Below are 15,538 nucleotides of genomic sequence, written 5' to 3' on the forward strand. Positions count from 1 at the left end.
TTCCGCTGGGCTTTAGTTTTGGGCTGTACGGAGGGGTGTAGCCTAGGCGTCGATTTTGGGCCTCTATTCTAGTACAAGACGCAGGCATGTCAAGCCTCCAGAGTCTCGTTCGTTCCCCACGCTACAGTAAGGGCACAAGGCTATTTCCATGCGATTCTCGATCCGCCGTTGAGCTGGCCGGCCCCCTGCTCCTTCGGCGTCCCTCCGACGTCGCAGGAGAGGTGTGCCTTGGTCCTCGACGGCGGCTATATATTGGTGCAGATTAGCTAATACGGTAGTAGTATTTTAGGTTTTAGTGGTTGTCCGATAATTAACATTCTACTCAGATGTCCATCCTCTTCTCCCTCAGGTGATCTCGGATGACATCTGCTCTAGCAGAACTATCTCTGGTGGCTGTCCTGTGAGATATGTCTAATACTTACTTTCTCCATATCCGAATTAGTTGACGTGTAGAACAATATTGTGTTAATCAAGAAATGATTAATTATATGTTAGTTTTTCTACTTTACACCTATTAAATAGCGTTGTGGGTGTTTCCTATACAACAATTTGATATAACTCAATTGGTGAGGCCTTTGTGCTCTAAGGCTACTGGTTGCCGGTTCGACTCCTCTTAGCTATGGTATTTTTTTATTGTTGTGCGCATGCATGTTTTGGCCCTGCAACGGGAGGCAATGGGCAGGGGCAGTCGCGTCTGTAATTGACTATGCGGCAAACGTCAAGTAAAATAGATACAGAGGGGAGTATATGAGGAATCAGATTGGTGTTGTTGTTACCGCTTCGGTGGTTCTATCTCCTTTTCGGTTTATTTGCTCGTCAGATGGGTCGAAGATGCCTGCGACTCTTGAGGTGTCAGATCCCATCACCATCGGCGTTGAAAGGCCTGTTCGTTCAACGTTTCAAGTGCATATCGAGTTTTGATATGCTGTTTTGTTGTGCCGTTCAAGAACTACATTAATTGTTTCTTCGTTTATAAGAGTGTCAGTTTCAACCTACAAGCTTAACGAGTTCCTCTTCTTCTTTGTGCAGTGGTGGTCTTGGTCTGTCGTGTTGCTCATCCGATTGCTGATGAAGAAGACAATAATGAGATCCTTGTAAGGACTTGAATGCATTTTTTGCTTTTCTCAAGGGTGTCTTTGTAAGTAAGCCAATGTAATACTCTATCACATGTGAAATATAACCCGATTCCTTAAAAAAGGTAGTTACTCCGATCTTTTGCTAAAAAACATAGTTAGTGAATCTAACAGCCACACAAGCCTGACTAGATTAGCATAATTTGAACTAAAGAGGGAGTAAATTTTGCTACTACTCTCTCAAATCCAAATTATAAGATGTTTATACACTTCTCTATATACATTATTTTTCACTATACTTCTGCTTTATATTTAACTACGTAGCAACTCTAGCTAGGAACACCCAATAAGTTTTATATTAATAACCTTTGAACACCCCGAGACACGCGCAAGGGGGGAGGACGAATGTGTGTGGATAGGGGTAAGAAGAAAGAGCATCGGATGATAGCTCGGTTAGCATGAAAATGATCATCACGTGGGTGATATTGAGCCACTAGAGCCGAACAAGGAGGTAGCGATGGTAGGAGAGAGGAACAGACTTGAAGGAGAATACATCAAGAGATTAGTGTTAGGCAGTGGCTCTAGCGGGCAATTAGGAAAAGAGGGAACGGAGAGGGGGCTGAGAAGGGTCCGACACCCTTAGCCTTTTTATACCCCCACATTGTACTTTCTCTATTAGCTACTCCCTCCGTCTCTAAATGTATGTTATTTTCGTTTCCCAAGAAAATTTTTTTGACAAAATATATATTAAAAAAATAATATTTATGATACACAATTAATATTGTTGGATAGATATTTGAATCTAGTTTTTTAATAAATTTATTTGGAGATAAAAATGCCGCACGTATATTTTTTATAAATGGTTGTGGCGACGAACATTTAGGGATAGAGGAGTACTTAATAGTCCAATTCTAGTTAATGTTGTTATTTGTGTGTCCTTTTCGGACACGGAGGGAGTATATCTTCTCTATTCCTATTATTATCATAATTATATTTTTTCTAACCTAATAGTTAAATTGATTAAGTGAAGGTTAGAGATACAGAACAAATAAATTTTATTCCATTTTTATCTATAATATTCGGGGCCCCTTTTTTCAGAATTCTTTTGTATAGTAATACAAACGCTTATTTGGTGGTTATGTATACTAAAATAATGAACAAAAATGTGTACTAATATATCGCATCTCTCCAATAATAACAATAATAATGTACTTTCGAATCCGCAAAAAATTAAAACGACTCTGCTAGGACACACGGAAGACAAAGTCCACTGTACAAGACGTGAGCATATATATATGAACGAGATACGCACACGCGCGCCGGGCATGCAGCCCGGGCTGACGACGGTCCATGGGGCAGGCGCGTGCGTTCCGTGAATGCATGCTCTCGCTCGGCGGGCGGGCTTGTGTGCATGCATGCAATGCTCCCATGCATGGCCTAACGGATCGGAGAGTGTGTGCAGTAGCAAGCAACGGCCTTGCACTGTAGCAGAGCCGGCAGTGCGTGCTGTTGCGCACAGCGCACGCGCATGCATGCACGGCGGCCCAATTCGGGAACGCACGTACGTACTGCCATGCATCAGAACGACGTGTACCTGCTTGTGACCTGTGTAGGTATACTTGAGGCAAACCATGCATTGGATCGCTGCCATGTGTGGACTTTGACCATAGTACGTAACTTTGCGCGACGTACGCGTGCACGTAGTACGCACGCGCACAGGCACAGTTCCATGCAGCACGCGTAAACGCACGCACGTACCTACGTGCCGTCACCGGCTCCACCCCCATTGTCGGCCACACATGCTGACATGCATATGCATGTGAATGCTGTCCCGTCTGGGCTCCTGCTCGCTTGCACGTACTGTACAGTACTACTACTACGACGCCACGCTACCAGTACGTATACGAGAGAGCAGCTCTCACTCCGCCAAACAGATGAATGCACGTCTCATTTTTCGAAGAATTAAACTTTTTTAAAAATGTAACTAAATACATACGGAATATACTAATATTTTTCATATATAATATATATTATTAGATAGAATATAGAATATACTTATTTATAGATATAAACATTGATATTATTTAATATATTTTTAGTTAAATTTAAAAAATTTAACTTTTTAACGCGAGATGTGCATTTGGTTTGGACTCCACACTCCATAGCAAAGAGTGCAGTGGCAGGAGGCAGGCGGGTACTGCGGGGCATCTGCAGTTTCTGGACGTCGCCCTGCACCGCAATTTTTCGTCCCGGGGCGGGCCTAGCGTGCTCTGGGCCTTGTTTAGTTCCTCAAAAATTTTGCAAAATTTTTCAGATTCCCCGTCACATCGAATCTTTAGACGTATGCATGAAGTATTAAATATAGATGAAAATAAAAACTAATTACCCAGTTTGGTCGGAATTGAGGAGACGAATCTTTTAAGCCTTGTTAGTCCATAATTGAACAATATTTGTCAAATACAAACGAAATTGCTACTATTCCTATTTTGCAAATTTTTTTGGAAGTAAACAAGGCCCTGGTGGCACTGGCACGGATTGCAATGCAATACCAAGAGCGCCGCGCGGTGTACGTACATGTGGGCCGTGTGGCGACAGTACCAAGTACCAACTGAGGTCTATTATCCATGGCCCATGGGGCATTGCCGCATTGGGGGCGCTGGGGCCCCTTTTGTATGTGCTGCAGACACAGTCGTTGCTAGCCCATCCATACCGTATACACACATACATGTCGCAAAAAAATAAAAATTACCGTATACACATACGTATACGCTTTGCTCTGCCTTCTACTACTATACTCATCCTGTCACCAGTAGGTACCTGGTCACGGGTTGGTGACACGGCCTTTGTGGCCTACAGTAACAGTAGTACGTAAGGAGTGATGTGAAGGACGAATTCACGACACGGCTTCATGTGACAGTAATTCAGTCATCGCCACCTGATGACCTCTGTCGTGTGCATTTAGTTTGGCATGCACGCAGTACTAATTGCGCAAACTAACTTTGACTCGATCAGAACGCAATTCATGTCCTCACCTAATAACGTCCATGCACGTACACACTCTGTTAGCTGCAAATAAAGCGGAGTATGGTACGGGCCGAGGCGGAACGAGCGACATGCATGCATGCATCAAAAACAGCTGCGGCCACCGTCGCGTCCGAGGTCTTAAACAAGGCAATGCAAATGGCTAGAGTTGTTGTAGCCTGCATGCAAAGCAGATGCAGTGCAGGCCGGTGCAGCCACTAGCCCACTAGTAGTACCACCACACGCATCATCGGCCCAGCCGGCCGTCTACTCGTCCGTCGTCTGTCCGTCAATCCATCTCGAGCTCTCACATCCAATCATCCATGCCCATGGTCCATGGACTACTTCATTTCTTCATTGTACTGTACTGTACTGTACTGTACTGTATATACTAGTACAGTATAGGTCTAAGGTCTTGTTTAGTTGCGAAAAGATTTTAGATTTTGCTACTGTAGCCATTTCGTTTGTTTGTGGTAAATATTGTCTAATCATAGACTAATTAGGCTTAAAAATTCATCTCGTAAATTACAGACAAACTATGCAATTAGTTTTATTTTTGTCTATATTTAATGCTTCATGCATATGCCACAAGATTCGATGTTATGAGAAATCTTGAAAAGTTTTTAAATTTCGGAGTGAACTAAACAAGGCCTAATTTAGTTGAGAATTTTTTTTTTTGATTTTGGATATCGTAACCATTTTGATTGTATTTGATAATTATTATCTAATTATACTTAAAGATTTATATCATAAATTACAGATAAACTATGTAATCATGAACTATAACTAGGGCCTTGTTTAGTTCCCAAAAAAATTTGCAAATCTTTTGAGCCTAGTTAATCCATAATTGAATAATATTTGTCAAATACAAACTAAAGTGCTACAATGTCTATTTTGCAAAAAATTTGGAACTGGCCTTGTTTAGTTCCAAAATTTTTACAAAATGGATACTGTAGCACTTTCGTTTGTATTCGACAAATATTGCTTAATCTTGGACTAACTATACTCAAAAAATTCGTCTCGCAAATTACGAGTGAACTGTATAATTAGTTTTATTTTTGTCTATATTTAATGCTCTATACATGTGTCTAAAGATTGGATGTGATAGGAAACGTGAAAAATTTTGCAAATTTTTTGGAAACTTTAAACAAGGCAGGCCTAGTAGGGACTTGTTTACTTCCATTTTTTTTTTTGCAAAATAGGAACAGTACCATTTTCATTTGCATTTGACAAATATTGTCCGATTACAGACTAACTAGGCTCAAAAGATTCATCTCGCAAATTATAGGTAAGTTGTGTAATTAGTTATTTCTTTTATCTATATTTAGTAATTCATGCACGTGACACAAGATTCGATGTGATAAGAAATATGAAAATTTTTGTAAAATATTTTTGAGATGATTTCAGATCCATCCACCCACCCATCGGTTTCAGTGGCATAGATGCGTACGGTACCAGTACTCCCAGTCCAGTACCGCACACAACGGGCACGAGCTGACGTGCAGTGTACGTCGTAGTACGACTGTTTTTTTTTTCTTTTTGGCTTGTGGTTGAAAGGGCTGCGTCGAGATTCGTACTGCAGCGCCGTGCAGTGCATCTGCTGGGATGGCAATGGCCAATGGCACGAGGGTGTACGCAGCAGGCTGCAGAGAGCAGAGTGCAGAGTTTTGTTTTCCAGTACTCCTCGAAGGGTGGAGTACGTGACATGAGGATGCCGGTCGCACCGTGGCATGTGCCGCGCCGGAAGGACCGCACCCGTGTGTCGTCATCCTCTGTCACGTTTGCACATTCGCTCCGCTCCATTAGTGGTGACCTAGTACTGTACTAGTAGGCACCTAGCACGTGAATTTCCTCGCATCTTCTTGCAGCTCGTACTATCCATTTGGTATGTAGGGGCTTGGTCACTTCAAAATTAAACCTGACAATAGTTTGGGTTAAAACCAATTTTTTAGTTTGGTTTTACTTTTGGGCCGTATTGGTTTGGATTGAACAGGCTGAAAAGGCTGTTGGACCAGTTTGGTTTGGGCCCTATTAAAATGGGTTGAACTGGTTTGGTTGTAAATAATAGAGTTTATAATGATTTTTTATTCTATCTATTTATTTTTTACTTTTGTTTATGGCTAAATATAAACAATAGCATGAGGTGCCGGTGAAATGGTGGGTTGGAAATATATTTTAATGGGTCTAGCGTATAAATGGTTTGGTTTGGTGTGGATGATTGAAGTCATGGTCTAATTTGGTTTGGATTTGACTTTCACATATATATGTTTTGGATTGGTGTGGGTTTGGTTTGGATCTCAACCCACTGTCAATCAAAATAAATGTTTACCCAAGACGAGCTCTGACTGATCCATAGGAACCCCGTTTTACGGTATTCGGCAATTTGTATAATGTAAATAGATAGCCACAACTATATGATACGCCTAGAGTACTTTTACAACCAAATCCAATGATACACTTCTTATTTTATTTAACTAACTTTTTTTTAAAACATACTGTTATTAAAAATGCGAATAGTATAACCCATTTAATTTGTAGAGTAGATTCTCATAGAATTCTAATACCGTTTCTAGTTTGGTTTTCAAATCATTCAGTATGAATTCTCATGTTTCTCTTTTAGTTCGAAAAAACATTTCTTAGGGGCTGGCTTCGGCATTAGCTCCTGCATAGGAGCGATATCAAACACTTTAGGAGGAAAACTTGTTTTCTGATGAATAGTAAAGGAGTGGATGTTTTCGAGTATGTAGGAGGAGATGTACTTTGTAGCCCTCCTCAATTGCTCCGGATCCTTTAGATGTGCACTTGAGGAGGAACCATGCCAAACAAGCTCTTGCAAAGTGAACTACATTGATAAACCAGTCTCCCTTGGTTGGTGCTCGTATTTTTTTGATTTTTCTTCACAATTTAAAGGAGTTATTTTCTTAGTGGTAGATGACTTGCGTGTCGACAACGAGACGTTTTTAGTGACTTCGTCAAACTTCAAATTTACCAGTCTAGTTCCGTTATTCTCGTAGATGCTCGTAGAGATAGGATGTGTATACATGTGTACTTAACGAGTTTTATTGGATTCACGAGAAGAAAAACATTCTTATAGACAATACCTAAACTGTTTTGTTCAACGATGACATGTACTTAGTGCGTGAGATTCCTGCCCTATGACCTGTTTGGATCACCTAAGACTAATTGTTAGCCTACTATAATAGTTGTTAGAGCTATCTAGGTGAGTGTATGATGTTTGGACTCCTACCCAAACAGTCTCCGTAACGACCTACTGTATTTCTTTTATCGAATCACACACACAGGTGACCAGGACCAACCAACCAGCACTGCAGATTTGCAGAACACCGCAGAGTACTCGTAGTATGCACAGAGCACGAGGCAACAAAGTGTGGGTAATGTGTTGGTTAGGGGTAACTAAAAGCTGCAGCATGAACAGAGCCAATACCAGAGGCCGGCCACCTCGCTCGCTCTCTCGCTTTGCTGCCGTCGTCATCGCTGTTTGTATTTGTACACAGGTGGACGGACAGGCCACACAAGTCGGCGCCAAGGGAAAACGTTTAACGTCGGTGGCGTATAGTACTACTATCACAGTATACTATACCATGGAAAAAGTGGTTAGATGGAGGATACAGTATTTGAGAAGATATGGTCGGCCGAATTAATGAGAAGGACGACGACGACCCTGCGCCGCTGGTACAAGACGCCCATAAAGATGTCGTCTGCCAGCGTTTGTCACCTCGATTCCAAGACCAAGAGGGCCGTACTATCCATGCACCATGCTGCAGGAGAGACATTGTTCATGACTAACGGTCAAAAGCATGAACAGGCAAGGCAGATATCCTTCCGCCTTCACATGCACCGGGTCGGGTCGAGTTACTCCCTCCGTCCTGAAAGAATCGATTTCTAGGATCCGTGTCAGTCAAATTTTTTAAAGTTTGACTAACTTTATAGAAAAGAGTAACAACATCTATAATATAAAATACACATTATATGAAAATATATTTTATGATGAATCTAATAATACTAATTTGATACTATAAATCTTAGCATTTTTTCTAGAAATTTGGTCAAAGTTTAAAAAGTTTGACTTAGGACAATTCTAGAAATTGATTCTTTCAGAAACGGAGGGAGTACACTACAATTTCCCTTCTCTTTTACTGCCGCTTTATCTTTCACTGTCCCTGCTTCTTGCGCAGCAGCAGCAAGCATCTATTGATTCCCCGTCTCATCCTTTTGCTTTTCTACACTCCTGCTATTCGTTCTTGGAAATCCCAGGAACGTTTACCAGCCAGATTACCAGCTGCGCATTGCTTAATCTGGACCACAATCCATGTTCATGCCTGACCAGATCCAACTGAATCCTTGTTGGATTTCACCTTTCACTCTGACATTTTTGACAGCTTATGATACTAGTAGTATACTAGTAGCAGTAGATAGGGCAACGTTCTTCAGTCGTCACCTAGGATTCCAGTAAATGTGAACATCAGCAGGCAACAACCGGTCAGAAGTCAAAGCCACCAATCTTAAATTCTCAATCACATCTCACGAGCCATGACCATTCAAGTACCAGGTCGCCAAGATGGTTGGTGAGTGATGAGATCACAGCACGTGACTCCCCCGTTCCGTCGTCCCCCTCTCTCTGGGCCCAAAAGCCCAGTCAAACCTTGCTATCTCATCAAGAAGTAACCAACTTGTCTCCAAGAATTCATTCACCAGCAAGGAAGTGTTGGTTTGATCTCCCACCAATATGGCCCAACGGCCTTATTGGGCCTTGTCTCGCGCCCTGATCGGGGGCGCCCAACCCTATATGGTTGGTGGGCCCCCGTCGCACTGCGCTATAAATAAGAGGTGGGGGCCGACGGCACTGTTCACGAGTTGAACAGTTGCCACTCCTCCCCACCGACATCCACAAACCCTAGAAAACCCTAACCGATCAGGGAAGCGCAGCCAGCGACGGGAAAACTCACCGACGCCGGATCTGCGCCACCTCGACATCCGCATCACCGCCACCATCGACGTCCTCGAAGATCCACTCCACCACCGACGTGATGGCCTCGGGATCGTCTTCCGCCGCCTCTGCTGCTCCTTCTCTCAACGGTCTAATCCTATTAATCCCGACCCATTTAATTGTATTTACTGTTTCCATTTTAGATCTTGTATAGAATATGTACCTTGTTGTTTACCAGTTAAAGATTGTACCCGTCTAGATCCACTACTAGTCGATCCTATGCACAGATTATTTCTATCAATGGTATCAGTCGCCTACCTAGCTAGTAGATCCAGATCGGGGTATAAAAGAAAAATAGACCATTTTAAATCAAGAATCACTAGATCCATCCGGTTTTCCAAATTAGGAAAAGAATGTTTTTTTTCTTCGAATCGACACACAGAAACTGCAAACAGAGATGGCATGCCATCAAACAAAGAAAATCGACTCGAAAAAAAAAATCAGAAAACAGATAACTCTAACCCTAACAGCACAACGCTTCGGCCTTGAGCGACCGGGCAACAACGCGCGACCTCTCGACGGTGGTGCGCTCAACCTTGTGGGAACGCGCACACCGGCGAACGGGCGCGCGGCGGCGCCATCCTCAGCACCGGCCACCAGTTGCGTCCCATGCGGAGCGCGCGCAGGAGAAACAGACAGGGACGAAACAGGGGGTGGCCGGCTCCCACCGGCGGTGCCCCAGTGCCTCCATGGCAGCCGCTTTTGGCTGGGTAACAGAGAAAGAAAAAAAAGGGAGTGAGCGGGTGCTGTTGGCCACGGCCGGCGGCGGCACAGGAGCCGTTGGCCACATGGCCGGCGCCGCCGTGCCTTTTGCTGTGACAGAATGAGAGAAAGAAATGGATTAGGGTTTAGGGAAGCTGGCTGTTGCGCCCTTTTATTCCAGCGAGAATGAAGGAGAGCCGTCCGATCCAGATCAACGGCTCAGATCAGCCGCGCGGCCTTGGGCCAGATTGAGCCCAGGCGGCATCCCACTTTCCCGGCCCAGGCCCAGGTTGCGGCCTGGGACGCGGGACACCTACGCGTGGCTCCATTCTTGGGCCGTTTTGGCCACTAGGCCGAGACCAGATGACAAAAAAAAAACCCGGCCGCTGGGCCGCACAGAGCCGGGCCGCGCGCGCGCCAGCCGCTGCTGGGCCGCGTGGGCCGCGAGTGACGCTAGGCCGAAATGGCCGGTTTTACACAGTAAAATAGCACAGTTTTTTTTTCTTTTTCTTTTTCCAGAAGCAGTTTTATGCATATTTAATTAAATTTTGCACAGTTTTCATTGCTTTTCTCTGTATAAATTTTGTCCAACGATAATTTTATTCAGAGAACAGTAAGTATTCAGATGTTTCTGGAAAATAGATAAAGAAATTATTAAAGTTTCCGCTGCGTATTTACAGATATTTGTTTCACTATTAAATTCGAACCAACGGGAGAATTTAATTTTGAAAATAGATATGTTTTCCAGATTATTATAATATTGTTATTATTCTGACCAACGTTGATTAATGGCAGTATTATGATGTAATTAAAAGATTATTATGCATTAATTCTATTTCTGCCCAACGGTGATATAGTTTTATTGCATAAACAGTTGTATGTTTTAATTTTGACCAACGTTGATACTAAGGCATACAATTGTGATTATTCATGTTCTCACCCAGAGGTTTGTGTTTCAGGAGCTTACTCGTTGATGACGTTCATCAACACCATTCCACCACTCAAAGGGGACAACTACGTTGAGTGGAGGAAAAAGATCGACATGGCCTTCACCTTTGCTGAGGTGGACTGGGTCCTTGACACAGAGCGTCCCGTCCAGCCCGTGCCACCTGTGCGGGCAACAGATGAGACAGATGATGCATGGCAGAAAAGAGAAAGAGAGTTTGCTCCCATCCAGATGTCTTATGACCTTGAAAAGAAAAAGTGGGAATCAGCAAACAAGAAATGTAAAACGCTTGTACAGAACACGATGGAGTCTCACATATCAGATTCCATTCCAGTAGTAGACAGCGTTAAAGATTACCTAGATACTATAAAGAGGCAGTTTACTGGCTCTACAAAAACGTATGCAACAGAAATGATCAAAGAACTGATCTCACAGAAATATACTGGTGGTGGCACTGGTATTAGAGAGCACATCCTTAGAATGAGTCACTTGGCATCTAAAATCAAAAAGTTCAAGGATCTCACCATCACTGATGCTTTCCTTGTTCATTTGGTTTTTGCGTCGTTGCCAAAAGAATTTGAAACCTTTGTTGTTAACTACAACATGCAACCAGAAACATGGGACTTAGAAAAGACTATTGCTATGTGTGCTCAAGAAGAAGAGAGAATCAAAGCCTCAAATGGTGGTTCAATCAACCATTTGAGGGACAACAAGAAAAAGATTTACCATTCTCCTTCAAAGAACAAGGGAAAGGGCCCTATGCAGCAACAGGGCAAGCCTTCCACCCAGCACCAGGGCCAGAACCAGTCTCAGCCTACCATGCAACATCTCCCTCAACAGAACCAGTTTGTAGTGAACCAAAACCAATGTCTCTACTGCAAGAAAGAAGGACACTACAAGAAAAGATGCCCTGATTGGCTACAGATGAAACTCAGATCATGTGGTGAGAATATTATTACCTTTGTAAATGAATCTCTGTATATAAGTTATTCTAAATCCACTTGGTGGGTTGACTCAGGTGCAACTGTTCATGTTGCTAATTCTTTACAGGGGTTCAGTTCGACAAGGACGACAGCAAGAAGAGAAAGACACATTAGAGTGGCGAATGGAGTCAGAGCAGATGTTGAAGCTGTTGGCGATGTCTCCCTGGAGCTTGCTAGTGGCTTCACACTTTTACTTAGAGATGTCCTTTATGTTCCTTCGCTTCAGAGAAATTTGATTAGTGTTTCACGATTGGACGATGATAATTTTGCTTGTCATTTTGGTGATGGCAAGTGCCAGATTTATTGTAATAATGACTGTGTTGGTGTTGCATTCCAACAACAAGATCTTTATTTATTATCACTTCGTGAAACAGTGAATTCCGTATGTGATGCTACAGAAAACACGTCCTTGTCTCAGAGTGAGAATAGAAAAAGAAAGCGAACTCAAGATGTATCGTCGAAATTATGGCATTGTCGTTTAGGCCACATTTCGAGGGGGAGAATAGAGATATTAGTAAAGAATGAAATTCTTCCTCCACTTGAGTTCTCAGAATTAGATCAATGCATAGACTGCATTAAAGGAAAATTTGCAAAGAAAATTAAAAAGAATGCCAAAAGAAGCATTGGGATTTTAGAAATAATCCACACGGACATCTGTGGACCGTTTCCTGTGAAAAGTATGGATGGCTATGACTCGTTCATAACATTCACAGATGATTACTCCCGATTTGGGTATATTTATCCAATTAAAGAAAGAACAGAGGCATTAGATAAGTTCAAGATATTTAAGGCTGAAGTTGAAAATCAGCACAACTTAAAGATTAAGATAGTCAGATCCGACCGTGGAGGGGAGTACTATGGTCGGCACACCCCTTATGGCCAAGTTCCTGGACCTTTTGCAAAGTTCTTACAGGAGCATGGCATAGTAGCCCAGTATTCTACACCGGGCGAGCCTCAGCAGAATGGAGTAGCTGAAAGACGCAACCGTACCCTGATGGATATGGTGCGAAGTATGATAAGTTACTCTACATTACCGCTAAGTTTGTGGATGGAGGCATTAAAAACCGCCATTCACATTCTAAACAGAGTTCCCAGTAAATCGGTGCCTAAAACACCGTATGAGTTGTGGACAGGAAGAGTACCCTCGCTAAGCCACTTGCGTGTGTGGGGGAGCCCAGCTGAGGCTAAAGTATTTAACCCAAACATTGGAAAGCTAGATCCCAAAACAGTCAGTTGCCATTTTATTGGCTACCCAGAGAAATCAAAGGGTTATCGTTTCTACTGTCCAGACAGATATACAAAGTTTGTAGAAACGAGACACGCCGTATTTCTAGAGGATGAGCTGATCAGGGGGAGCATGGTAGCTCGAAAGATTGATCTTGAAGAGAAGCGGGTGCATGCGCCCACTCCGATGATTCAAGAGCCATTTTTTGAATTACCCATTATGAATGCACCGACAGTGCCCGACACTGTGATGCCAGAAACAATTGCTCACTCTCCTGTGGCAACAACAGATGAAAATGTGGAACCTGTCCTTCAGGAGCCCATAGAAGAACCAGTTGCCACAGGCGAGGGGGAGCAACAACAGCCCCAACCAGATCAAGTGCCAACTGTGGAGGCACCGAGAAGATCTCAAAGAATCAGAAGGTCAGCCATCCCAGATGACTATGAAGTTTTTAACATAGAGGAATTTCATATGGAGGGTGATCCCACCTCATATGATGAGGCCATGAGAAGCGCCAACTCACAGAAGTGGCTAGAAGCTATGATAGAAGAGATGAAATCCATGAACTCCAATGGAGTTTGGGATTTAGAAGAAATTCCTAAAGGAGCCAAAACAGTAGGCTGTAAATGGGTCTACAAAACCAAGTATGACTCCCAAGGGAATGTAGAAAGATTTAAAGCGCGACTTGTGGCAAAAGGCTTTACGCAAAGAGAAGGGATTGATTACAATGAGACATTCTCTCCAGTCTCATGTAAGGATTCCTTCAGGATCATAATGGCTCTAGTAGCACATTATGATTTAGAATTACATCAGATGGATGTTAAGACGGCTTTCCTACATGGGGATTTGGAGGAAAATGTTTACATGGCACAACCGAAAGGTTTTGTCGTGGAAGGAAAAGAGCGAATGGGATGCCGCCTAAAGAAATCCATTTATGGATTAAAACAAGCTTCAAGACAGTGGTATTTGAAGTTTGATGAGACCATAAGAAGTTTTGGGTTTAAACAGAATGTAGAGGACAACTGTGTTTATGCAAAGTTTAAGAATGGGAAGTACATCTTCCTAATCTTGTATGTGGATGATATCCTACTCGCAAGTAGCGATGTCGGTCTACTGCATGAAACAAAGAAATTCTTGTCCTCGAAATTTGACATGAAAGATCTTGGTGAAGCATCATATGTTTTGGGCATAGAGATTCACCGAGATAGAAAGAAGGGGGTATTGGGATTATCACAGAAAGCATATATAGAAAAAGTTCTAGAGAGATACAATATGCACAAATGTAGTGCATCACCTGCACCGATAGTCAAGGGCGACAGATATGGGGATTTTCAGTGTCCCAAGAATGAGTATGAGCTCAACCAGATGAGATCAGTTCCATATGCTTCGGCTGTTGGAAGTTTACAGTACGCTCAAGTATGTACTCGCCCTGACTTAGCTTTTGTTACCGGGTTGCTTGGCAGATTTCAGAGTAATCCAGGTGTGGAACACTGGAAATTAGTAAAGAAGGTCTTGCGTTATTTGCAAGGAACAAAGAGCCTCATGCTTACATACAAGAGATCAGATTCCCTACAGATAGTAGGATATTCAGATTCAGATTATGCGGGAGATAACAGAAAGTCCACGTCAGGCTATGTATTTACTCTCGCAAATGGAGCCATATCGTGGAAAAGTAAATTACAGACGGTCACTACATCGTCCACAATGTATGCCGAATTTGTAGCATGTTTTGAGGCGTCGGGGCAGGTGAACTGGTTAAAGAAGTTCATACCCGGTTTGAGAGTGGTTGATAACATCTCTAAACCACTACAGTTATACTGCGATAATAATCCAGCAGTAGAATATGCACACAACAATAGGTCAAGTGGTGCTGCCAAACACATTGACATAAAGTACTATGTTGTGAAAGATAAGATCCGGGATCATGTCATAAAGCTTGAGCATATAAGCACTGAAAAGATGCTTGCGGATCCGCTTACCAAAGGCTTACCACCCAGCGTGTTTAGAGAACATGTAGCCGGCATGGGTTTAAGGGAAAGCCTATGATTCCTGGACAAAGAGGCCCAAAGAATAACAGAATTTGTTTCAGATCAGAGAAGTGTATTCGTAGCTGTCAAGTCTATCGGCGATAGACCGTGATGATGACGCAGTTCTATGCACTAATTTGTGATGAAATAAATAAGGTAAAAGAGTTTGAAAAGAAAGAATACAGACAAAGAATAGAGTGAGATCAAGGGGGAGAATGTTGGTTTGATCTCCCACCAATATGGCCCAACGGCCTTATTGGGCCTTGTCTCGCGCCCTGATCGGGGGCGCCCAACCCTATATGGTTGGTGGGCCCCCGTCGCACTGCGCTATAAATAAGAGGTGGGGGCCGGCGGCACTGTTCACGAGTTGAACAGTTGCCACTCCTCCCCACCGACATCCACAAACCCTAGAAAACCCTAACCGATCAGGGAAGCGCAGCCAGCGACGGGAAAACTCACCGACGCCGGATCTGCGCCACCTCGACATCCGCATCACCGCCACCATCGACGTCCTCGAAGATCCACTCCACCACCGACGTGATGGCCTCGGGAT

General features: G+C 43.2%; 1 long non-coding RNA gene across 2 annotated transcripts; it reads right to left on the reverse strand.

Annotated features, from left to right (window-relative positions):
* Window positions 10,610–11,579, reverse strand: LOC110431934. Of its 2 annotated transcripts, XR_002449404.1 has the most exons (3): window positions 11,477–11,579; window positions 11,275–11,346; window positions 10,610–10,913 (listed from the first exon to the last, which is right to left on the reverse strand). It is a non-coding gene; the product is annotated as an uncharacterized LOC110431934 (long non-coding RNA). The 2 variants fall into 2 exon arrangements; XR_002449403.1 differs by having other exon boundaries at window positions 10,610–11,346.

Source organism: Sorghum bicolor, chromosome 1, assembly GCF_000003195.3.
Source record: "Sorghum bicolor cultivar BTx623 chromosome 1, Sorghum_bicolor_NCBIv3, whole genome shotgun sequence".
In the NCBI taxonomy this organism is placed as follows: domain Eukaryota; kingdom Viridiplantae; phylum Streptophyta; class Magnoliopsida; order Poales; family Poaceae; genus Sorghum; species Sorghum bicolor.